The sequence below is a fragment of the Phascolarctos cinereus genome, unplaced genomic scaffold, assembly GCF_003287225.1.
Source record: "Phascolarctos cinereus isolate Bilbo 61053 unplaced genomic scaffold, phaCin_HiC Scaffold_3;HRSCAF=262, whole genome shotgun sequence".
Classification (NCBI taxonomy): domain Eukaryota; kingdom Metazoa; phylum Chordata; class Mammalia; order Diprotodontia; family Phascolarctidae; genus Phascolarctos; species Phascolarctos cinereus.
Genome location: NW_027555736.1, coordinates 170,616,902 through 170,627,072, shown reverse-complemented (window position 1 = coordinate 170,627,072; position 10,171 = coordinate 170,616,902).

Sequence of the window (10,171 nt, the reverse complement as noted above, 5' to 3'; positions counted from 1 at the left end):
AACCCAAATGTATTCTTTCTCAGGATGGAGGTGTTTCACAGCCTGTGTATGATTTCTTGTATTTGAGTAAATCTGCGGGTTTGAGTTTATATGGATGGCTGTATATACATTTGTATCCAGTTTGAGAGGTCACACGAATGTATATGTCTACATGGGTGGGAGGTTCACATACTCATGTGACCGCATCCCAATTATGTGTACCCCTTTGCCACAGGTTTGCATACATGTGTGTTGTCTACTACAGAGCACTTGAACATCCCCCTGTGATTGTGTGTCATGTAGTAGTGTTCCTGACAGCTTGTGGATTTGGAAATGTACGCATCCTTGTATTTCTCTGTCTTGTCCTTGTGTTGTCAAGATGCACCTCACACCATGTGTGTGGCTGTGTGCCTGTGTACAGCCTGCTATGGGTGTGTTTGGGGTGGATGTAATTACCGGGATCGGCCCAGCCCTAATGAGTGTGATCTCGTTACACTCTAGCAGCGAGGCCTCTAATGGAGCTCACCTCATTTCACAGCCATTAGAGATGGAGATGGAGCCCCGCCCCCTGGGCTCAGCCAGCCACGCCTCCCTGGGCCACATTCTTTCCCTCTGGCTCGCCATTTCTCAGCTCCCTCTTTCCTTCTCCCTCCATTTCTCTGCTCCCCTTTTCCTTTCTGCTCTGCTCCAGAATGCTCTCTGTGCTCCCTCACCTTTTCCTTCCCTAGATGCCTCTTCTTTCCTTTTCTTCCAGGTGCTTCTCTTTCCTCTTCCAGCTCCTGATCCCTTCCCCTCATTACCCATTTCCCCTTTCCTTTATCCATGTCCATCCTTCCCCTTTCTTCTCCTCCATTCCTCTCCCCCTCCTCCCTCTTTTGCCTAGTCTGGCCAGAGGACAAATCTCAAGGGGAAACTAGCAAAGACAAACAAGGAGCAGTGACTTCATTATCGTCATTAATTTGCCACTTCAGTTCCTCCCACAAGGGTCAAACCCAGCAAGGCTTGAACCTGGGATTGACACGGGGAGGAGGGGGTGCAGACAGCCGACTAGGGAGCTGGTCCCTGGACTCCAGCCCTCCCCTTCCTATCCCTTCCCTCCTCCCTCCAGGCTTTCTTCTACTTCCCAGGAGGTACCAATATCCCCAATCTTATCTGATCCCTCTCCTACCCGATTCTTACTCCTTTCTTTTCCATCACAATTGGGCCATTTTTTTTTGGCCCTACCCCATCCTTATATTACATGCTTTTTCAGTTCTACCACTCCCTGTCTCTGCCACATTCGGTTTGTCTCTCCTCCCTTCCATCTCAGTCTTATCTCACAAGATCGTTGTTTCACATAATGTATGTGAAAGATCTTTGTAAACAATAAAACACAATACAAATATATGATTATTCCAGTTCTTAATCCCTGTCTCATCCTTTGTCTGCTATACTCATTTTTCTCTCCCTTCTTTCTCCTTTTCAAATCTCCAGCTCACTCCCTCTTCCTTGAACCCCAGGTTTTTTGCTTTTGCAATAACTGTTAGGCAATCTTTACAGGAACATGGTGGAGAGGGGAGGTCAGAGGATGGCATAGGTTCTTTTGGTCACTAACAATCCAGACAGAATCAGAGCTAGACAAATATAATTAACACCAGAGAGAGAACGGGAGACACAAGCAAATCCCAGTGCTAGAGACAGCCTGTGATGGAGACCCAATACATACTATATATAATATATATGTATATGTATGTATATAAATCCAATGAGAGTGTCTATAGAGAAACAGAATCAGTGAGGCCAGACAGACACTGACAGGCCAGAGTCAAAGGCGCAGGGGTTTGGACATGAGAATCAAGATGGGGGCACACCAACTGGGCAGAATGAAAAGAGAAGAATTTGAGGGTGGAAATGACAGTCAACCTAATTCTCCTGGGATACCCAATCTAGCTCTTCCCACACTAACCCCTGTTCCTCTCTATTCTGAAGCCAAATGAGGGGGGTCTGACCTATAACATTTTTAGTTTAGACTTTGCCCCAAAGGTAGTTGCTCACGAGTGGGGTTGTGATTTTTTAAAAAGGGAGTAGATAAACTGCTAGTGTAAGCAACAGTATTCACACACAAATTCTACTTCCTTGTATACCATAGGCACAAACATGCTACACATAGCCATGTTACACACATATGTATATTATATTCCCCATCATGTTTACAGAAAATAGCTCTGTCATATCCCATGTCAAATACCTCTTACACACATATGCAGTATGCACATAGGACAACAATAGCTGCATAAAGCCTATACAATGCTTCACAGACACAAACCTAGGCTTCGTTATTCACATAATTCTACATGTGTCAGTGAACACGGAAGGGTCCCTTTCCTTCCATCTTTCTTCACCCATGGAAGTTGGAAAAGACAAGGCAGACATTACTTGATTTTCAGGGGGATGGAGTTGAGTTGCCCTTGTAATCGCTACTGAACCTCATCATAGCTAATGGGTTGAGATAGAAGGAAGCATGTGTGAAAGGGGAAAGCATTTCTGAATCTTAACTCTACTCCTCTTTTGCCAGGAAAGGTAAGGGTCAAGAATGAAGAAAGGTAGGAGAGCAGATTTCCAGGTTTCTCTAGGGAGGCAGGGGGCTCAGGGCAAGTGGGTGGTGGGATGGCTCAGCTTAATATGAGAAGCCAGAGAAGAAAGATGGAAAAATCAATTAAATGAGTTTCTAACGGTGAGGTAAAGGACCGCCGTGTCGACAGCCTGTCGCCTACTGCAAAATATGAGCTGCCCAAGTCCACAGTGGTGGCTGACAGCATATGCAGTCTCCACAATCCCTCAGCCACTGTCCCCATGGCTTGCTTTCTTAATATCCAGCTGTTCTCTCTGACCATAATACTCCTAGCTGCTCAACTTATAGCCAAAACCCTCTCCAGGGTTTTTTAATGCCGCCTTTCCTCCTAGAATTCCTGCCCCACTCAGCTGTCTTCCTCATTCCTCACAAATAGACGGGGTTGCTATTTCTTTCTTGGTGTATCTCTTCCCTCTCTCTCTTCTGTTCTCTGGATCTCTTTTGGTGAATCTTGCTGAGTATGTATTGTTCTGTAACTTCTCCCCTCCCCTTCTATTTCTAGACACCTTTGGCTCTATAGACAATGGGGAACTAGACATCTATCCACATCCATCTCCCACACTTTTCCTTTATAGGAGACAAATTATCTTTAGGACAAGTAATCTGTGCCACATTCTGCCTTCTGATCTCCTCTGGAAATGCTGACTTTCCTATCATTCACCTGATTGGGGGTGGGGAGATCAAAGTGGACTGGCAGTTGATTTATGAACCCTTTATTTGTAACCAACTGTGTACATGGAGGTGTCTGTCTAGGAGACTATGATTTTGTGATTTGTGGGGGAGATGTGTTGAGGCTGTTTCTAGTTCTCATACATTGAAAACTTTCCTTGGAAACTAGTATCACTCAACCAGGGACCCAACTAATTAACCTCCCTTCTATATCCTTCTCAGTCTCTACCACTCTTCACTCTTGGCAAAGCTCCCAAAATCTCTTTGGAGGCTCTCCCATCTCTGCTTGATCCAGAGAAGGCCCTAAAAGGCCTTGATCCTCTTCTATCATCCCTCCCACATACTCTCTTTTCCCTTTCCTCTTATTCAGTTTTTAGCTCTCATTTACATAGAATTTTACCCTTTTCCAATCCTCTCCTTGTCCTTTATCTTCCAACCTCTTGGTCTTAGGGAGATTTGTGAAGGGAAAGGGGAAAAATGAAGCTCCTTCTAGGCCCTTCTCTTTCCTGTTTTCCATCCTTACAAATGACTTACTCCAATTCACAGACTGTTCCTCTCCCTCTGTTACCAAATTATACTGTCTCCTGACATTTCAGAATTCCTTCCTCTTCTCTGTCTGGTTAGCTCAGATCTCCAACTCAACCCCATCTTTTTTCCTTTCAGTTCTTCTGCATTTCCAGTAACCACTTCTAGTTCCAAATCTGATTCATCCTTCTAATTTCCTCAGCATTTCCCTTTCCTCCTCTGCTTGTCCATACCTGATTGCCTTCTAATCACCAATTCCTCACTACTCATTGTTTTTTCTTGTTTTCTCCAAACCTCAGGACAGCACTGGAATTCAATAAACAGGGCCTTGTTCTGAGTTCAGAGAACAGCCCTTGGTAAAGTGAGGTCAGACACCAAGCTATCAGATTTGGAAGTCCTACAGATCACATTCAGATCCAGTCCCCAGACTTCAGATACAGCTACCCAGCAAAGCAGCTTTTCCTGTATGGTTCTCAGGGTAACACCAGCTGTCTGTGACATCACAGAGGGGGAACCCTGTCAAGTTACCAAGGCAACACCAGCAATTTATGACATCAGAGGCTTGAGGTCTCTAGTTCTTAGAAGGTGAAGAAGATTTGAGTTTCTGACAGCTAAAGTAACTGGGAATCCTGCTTTCCCATCATCTTTCTTTATCGATCCTCTCCTGAATTTGGAATGTAGTTCAAAGGTTTCTGCTGTTGTGATGGAGGATGAGGGTCTCTACTGCATTCTCTTATGTTTAAGACATGTTTGCCCCCTTTGCATCTCTTCTTGTTCTCTACCTCTCTCAGCCCTCTTCTACTAAATCATTTTCCCAGACGGCCTCTCTTACATCTGTCACTTTGCATGGATCATGCTTTGGACATAGTACGTACTCAGTACTCCAAAAACACTTGTTTCCTAGAATAGATCATTCTCTCCTGACTCCTCTCCTCTCCTTCCCTCCCTCCCTCTATTTCTACATCTGTCTGATCCTTTCTGTCATGTTTCCTTTTTCTAGGCATCCTTATTCTTTGTACTGTGCTCTGTGCATAGGGAGGCTGCATACAATAGAGGATGGAATGCAGCATCTGGAGTCGGGAGAGAACTGAATTCAAATCCCACTTCCCACAATCACTAGCTGTGAGACCGTGGATAATAATTCACTTAACTTCTCTGAGACTTAGTTTCTTCATCTGTAAAATGGGGATATTATCTTTAGTACCTTCCTCTCATGGGTTGTAGTGAGAATCAAATGAGATAATATACACACAGCATATTGCAAATAGACATCAGCTATCATCATCATCGTCATCACCATCATCATCATCATCATCGTTGTGATCATCATCAATTTTCTCTAGTTCATTTTGTCCATCTCCTTTTCTCTAGATTTCATTCTGCTTTTCCTGTTGGCCTATCTACATATCTTTGTTTTTAATCCTTTTCTTTTTACTCTATGGGTATCTTATTATTCCATTTCATTCTCATACTGTCACTCCTTCCCCACTCTGCATATCTTGTTCTCTCTCCATGTTCTTCATGCAACATAATTTCCTTACCCAAGTGTGTTTCTCTCTTTGTCCCCCCTCTTCCCTTCTTTCTATCTGTCAGTTTATAAAAGCTCCCTCATTCAGTTTATCTCCGATTCTCTTTCTTGCCTTATCCAGCTTCTTACAGGCCTTGAAAATAGTGGTGGACTAAAATCAAAGCAAACTCCAAGCCCGTTTTCTTTCCCTTAGGTTGAACTTGCTTGTCTCTTGGGCCTTTGCACAGGCTAGCTTTCACCTCACTAATGAATACTGTGCCTAGTAAAGAATTGGTGCTCAAGCCAAATATGGTAACAGCAGCAATGAAAGAATGTTCTTTGGGCCCAGGGAGAAGATGAACAGGAATGTGAGGAAAAGGCCACTGAAATGTACCATGACTCACAGACACAGAGAGAGAGAGTCTGGAATACAGGAGGAAAAGAGGCAGTGTGACAAGATGGAGATTCAGACTCTTTCAGGATATTACCCACAAATACCAAGTTGACAGCTGAAATGATGACCCTGGCAAAATGTAGGTGGCTAAAGATCCTCAAAATCCAATTACAACTTTCCTTAGCCTGTTTATTTCCCTTCTCTTTATCATCTGACCCTCCTTTTACAAAATCATAGCGCTCTATCACCCTGTGCTACTGGGATTAAAAATATTAGGAGGGAATAGCAATGAGAGAGGAAAGGAATGAGGAACTAGGGAGAGTGGGTGGGAAAAGAAGGTAAGCTGAAAGAAACAAAGGTGGAGAGTAAGGATGAGAGAAGGATAATCAAGGAGGGAGAATAAGTTGGAAAAAGGGAATGAAACAAAAGTAAACGAACAGAAAGTGATTTGAATAAACAGAAGAGTATGCTGAAGTGGGGAGAAGGGAAAATTGAAGAAGTTTAAGGGAACGTAGAAAGGGCAAGATGATGACAAATGAGAATGGGAGTGCTGAGAAGGGAAAGAGAAAAGGCAAAAGCCAACAACATAATAAAGTACACCTTTCCTCCTGTGCCTTCTCCACTCCCACCCTGTAAAGGCTATGGAGGTGGTAGAAGAGATATCCAGGCAAATACTGTTAAGGGTGGGCACGTTGGCAACAGGGAGCACCTGCTATATACACTGCTTTCCTCTGTCCCCTTTCTTCCCAGTCCCCCAATTCCATTCCAAAAGCAAGTTATCATATCCATGGTTGACCAAGTGCCAGTGATAGGAGTGGAGAAAGGGACCAAGTGAATCAGGTTAAATATTTTCAGGGACAGCAACACAAGACCTAGGAGGGCAGGAACAATCAGATCCGGCAAAGGAGTGACAAGAGACAGCAAAGGAGGGACACAGCTTGACCAGCACATCATTTAGATACTGGGGGTTAAAAGAGACAGGGACAGACTGAGGGATAAAGAGGTGAGAGGTAGGCTACAAGGTGAACAGACAGGGAAACCTATGAGGGTACATGTACATACAGCCACACACAGACACAGACACCCCCCCCACACACACACCCCCACCCCCAACAGGGACACAGAGAAAAAGGAAAATGCAGTTGCAGGGGCACAGAGAGAAACAAGAACAAATACGGAGAAAAAAACAGGAGCACATAAAAGCAGGGACAAATAGAAGGAGACGGGAAGCCACTGGACAGACCTCCTTCACCTTGACCAGTGGCGCTTGCCTCCCCTCACCTCCAGAACCCTTCCAAATATTTATATATATATATATATATATATCCAACTTCAGATCCGGAAACGAAGGCAGCCTGGCCGCCCCTCCTCCCCGCACTGCCCCCGCCGCCGGCCCGGCGCCCACGTCGGGGATGCCCTGTCCCTCTTGCCCCCTGACAGCTCGCGCCCCCGGCCCCCCAGCTAGGCCGTCGTTAGGTGACTGCCTGGCTGGCGGGCATCCATTCCTCCGGGGGGCTCCCCCGCGCCCTGTCTCCCCACCTCCCCGCCAGTCTCTGCTTTCATGACCTCCTCCCTCTCTCCAGCTGTGCCTCCTCTCCCAGCCCTCCGTCCCTCTCTCTCTCTCTTCATCTCTCCCTCCTCCTCCTTCTCCTCTCCCGCCGCCGCCGCCCGCTTCCCCCGCCGGAGCGGCCCCCACGGTCCCCCGCTCTCCCCGCGAGGGCGGGCTCGCCCGCTCGCTCCTCGTCCTCCCAGTCCCTTTGCTCCCGGCCGGCCCGCCGTCGGTCGGTCTCCGCGCGCCTCTCTCCCTTCGGTCTCGCGCTGCCAGGGAGCAGAGGAGGAAAGAAGCGAGCAAGCGAGGGCGCGAGCGAGCGAGCACGAGAGTGAGAGGGAAAAAAACCCCGGCAGCATCGGAAATCGATGCACTTACACCTCAGCTGGAAGCAGAGACGGCAGTCGAATCGCGGCCGCTGAGAGCGCGAGGCGGGGAGGGGGAGAGGGAGGGGGCGGCTCTGGCAAGAGACTTCTCCGATGTTGAGTCCTCTTTTTTTCCCTCCTCCTCCTCCCTCCCTCCAGGGCTCGCTCCGGGGCGTCGGGGGCAGAAAGGGGGAAAATAAATAAATAAATAAATAAGCAAACAAACAAATAAATAAACGCACGCCGGTGAGGGAAGGGAAACAAAATAATCAATGCTATTTGGCTGCGGCTGAAGTGTTTTCCCGGCTTCGTGTGGGGGTTTCCATTGATTCACCCTGGGCACTCGCTCCCTGCCTCCTCCTCCTTCTCGCCCTCCTCCTCCTCCTCCTCGCCCTCCTCCTCCTCCTCCTCCTCCTCCTCCTCCACTCCCTCACTCCTCCGCCTCATTCACTGGCTAGAACCGTGGCGTCCCAACACAATGGAATAATCAATACCCAGGCGCCTGGGGTTGCCCCACTGAGCAGGTGCAGCCGTCCTCTTGCCGCGGCATGATGGGAGATGTAGTCCGAATCGCCCCTACCCCGAGCGGGGACGTCACTGTAGTACCCGGCGCTGGGGGCTGGCGGTGGAAACATCTGCAAACTGGGGGGAGGGTTTCCTTATGGTGCTGCTTCTGATGCTGCTCTGCTCCCCCAGACAGGTCCCTATTACCGTGCGATCACAGTCGCCCCTATATCCAGAGGCCAGTCCCAAATCAAGTACCTCAGGGGCGAAGATTCCTTACTCTCTGTTCCTTTTCTTCTCTTCCCTACAGAAACCATAAATATCTTATCAACTTCTGCTTTCTTCTACGTCCCCAGAGCTGCTTGGGGCCTGTCTCTCCCTTCCCCCTCCCTCCTTCCTGAGTCTTATAACTGGCTTTAATTATAACAATATTGGTAACATTATACAGCACTTTACATACATAAACTCATATTTTCATCAAATAGCCCTAAAAGTGGGTATTAGTCCCATTTGACAGATGAGGGAACCATAATTCAAAGAGGTGGAGTGATTTGCTCCCAAATTATATAGCTAAAACTCTAAATCCAGCATTCATGACACAATTGGTTGCCTTTCTTATCCCAATCTGACCAACGATTGTTTTTAGGGTACAAATGCCTAAATGACCCTTCTCTCACGCTCCTCTCCAGTCACTTGAGCACTGAGAGCTAAGAACCAATTCTTTATATCTTACTGTCAGCCGGAATTGTCTATATGGATTTCCAGGTCCTCTGTTCCACTCAACAGAAAAACCCAAAATTTCATGAAGTCATGACCATGTGGGGTGATATTCAAACACAGGGAAAACAATTGTATCCTCTTTGCAGGACAAAAGCAACTGAAGAGGAAGCAGATCTAATAACGGGAGTTCTGGGTTAGGTCTGTGGCCTGAGAGTCAGAATATCTGGTTCTTCCCTTGATGCTTAAGAACCACCATGGCAGGCAAGGACGACACAGCCAAACATGGGCTGGAGAAGGGAGAGAGGTGCTCCTGCTCAAGTGCACATTTGCAACCCAGTCTTCCTATGGTATCCCTAGCTGGCCATCTGTGCTGGTCTGGAAATGGAACAAGAACTGGGAAGGCAAAGACTGGCTCCTCTCAATCCCAGACATTTCCCATTCTTCAGACTCTTTGGAAGCCCATTCTTCTGAAGCTGCCATATACAGGTAGGCTGTAAAAACCACATCTCCTTAATAAGGTGCCATCCCATCCACCATCCCAGTGGGTCAGAAATAGCAAAGTTCAAAACTGCACTAAGACTTTTGGGACACCTTGTACAATTAATGTCGCCTCTCCATTATTTTAACCAGGCCACACCATCTGACTCTAGAACAGTATTTCCTCTAATCTCTGATCAAACCAAACTAAACCAAACCAAACCATACTTTTTGGAATCAGAAGACCTGGATTTAAGTCACGTCGCCATTTCCTAGCTGTATAACCTTGGGTGAGTCACTTAACTTGGGTCTCAGTTTTTCCTCATCTGTAAAACGGGGATATAACACCGGTACTACCAAGTTCCGAGGTGGTGTGAGGATCAAATGAAAAAGAACATACGCAAACACTTTTGACATTCTTAAAGCATCATAGAATTGTAAGTTATTATGATTATTATGCCCTTTTATTTCAAATCCACTTGCAATCAGAAAGCTAGGGGTGTGGGGAGAGGTCAATTTTTTATTCTCCAACCCTCAGCCATGCCCAAAGCAGTGCCTGGAGGGATTTGGGGAGTGGCCCTGCCTATATTTCTTAGCCGCAGGGTCTGTAAGGTTGGCTGGGGGAGTTAAGACCTAGCCTCCCCTCTTTCCCTAATATTCCCTGCCTCCACCCCAATCTCTTCCCAAGCCTAGACCTTCTTCCACCTCTCCCACTGCCAGCCGCGCTGCCCAGTATTAAGTCGGAGCTCCACTGGCCCTAATTGCAGCTTTCCCGTCACCATGGCGACAGGGCGGTGGGATGGTGCAGGCGAGGTAGGGGAGGAAGGTGGCGGGGTAGGGGAGGGAGAAGGGCAGAAGGAGAGTCTCTGTC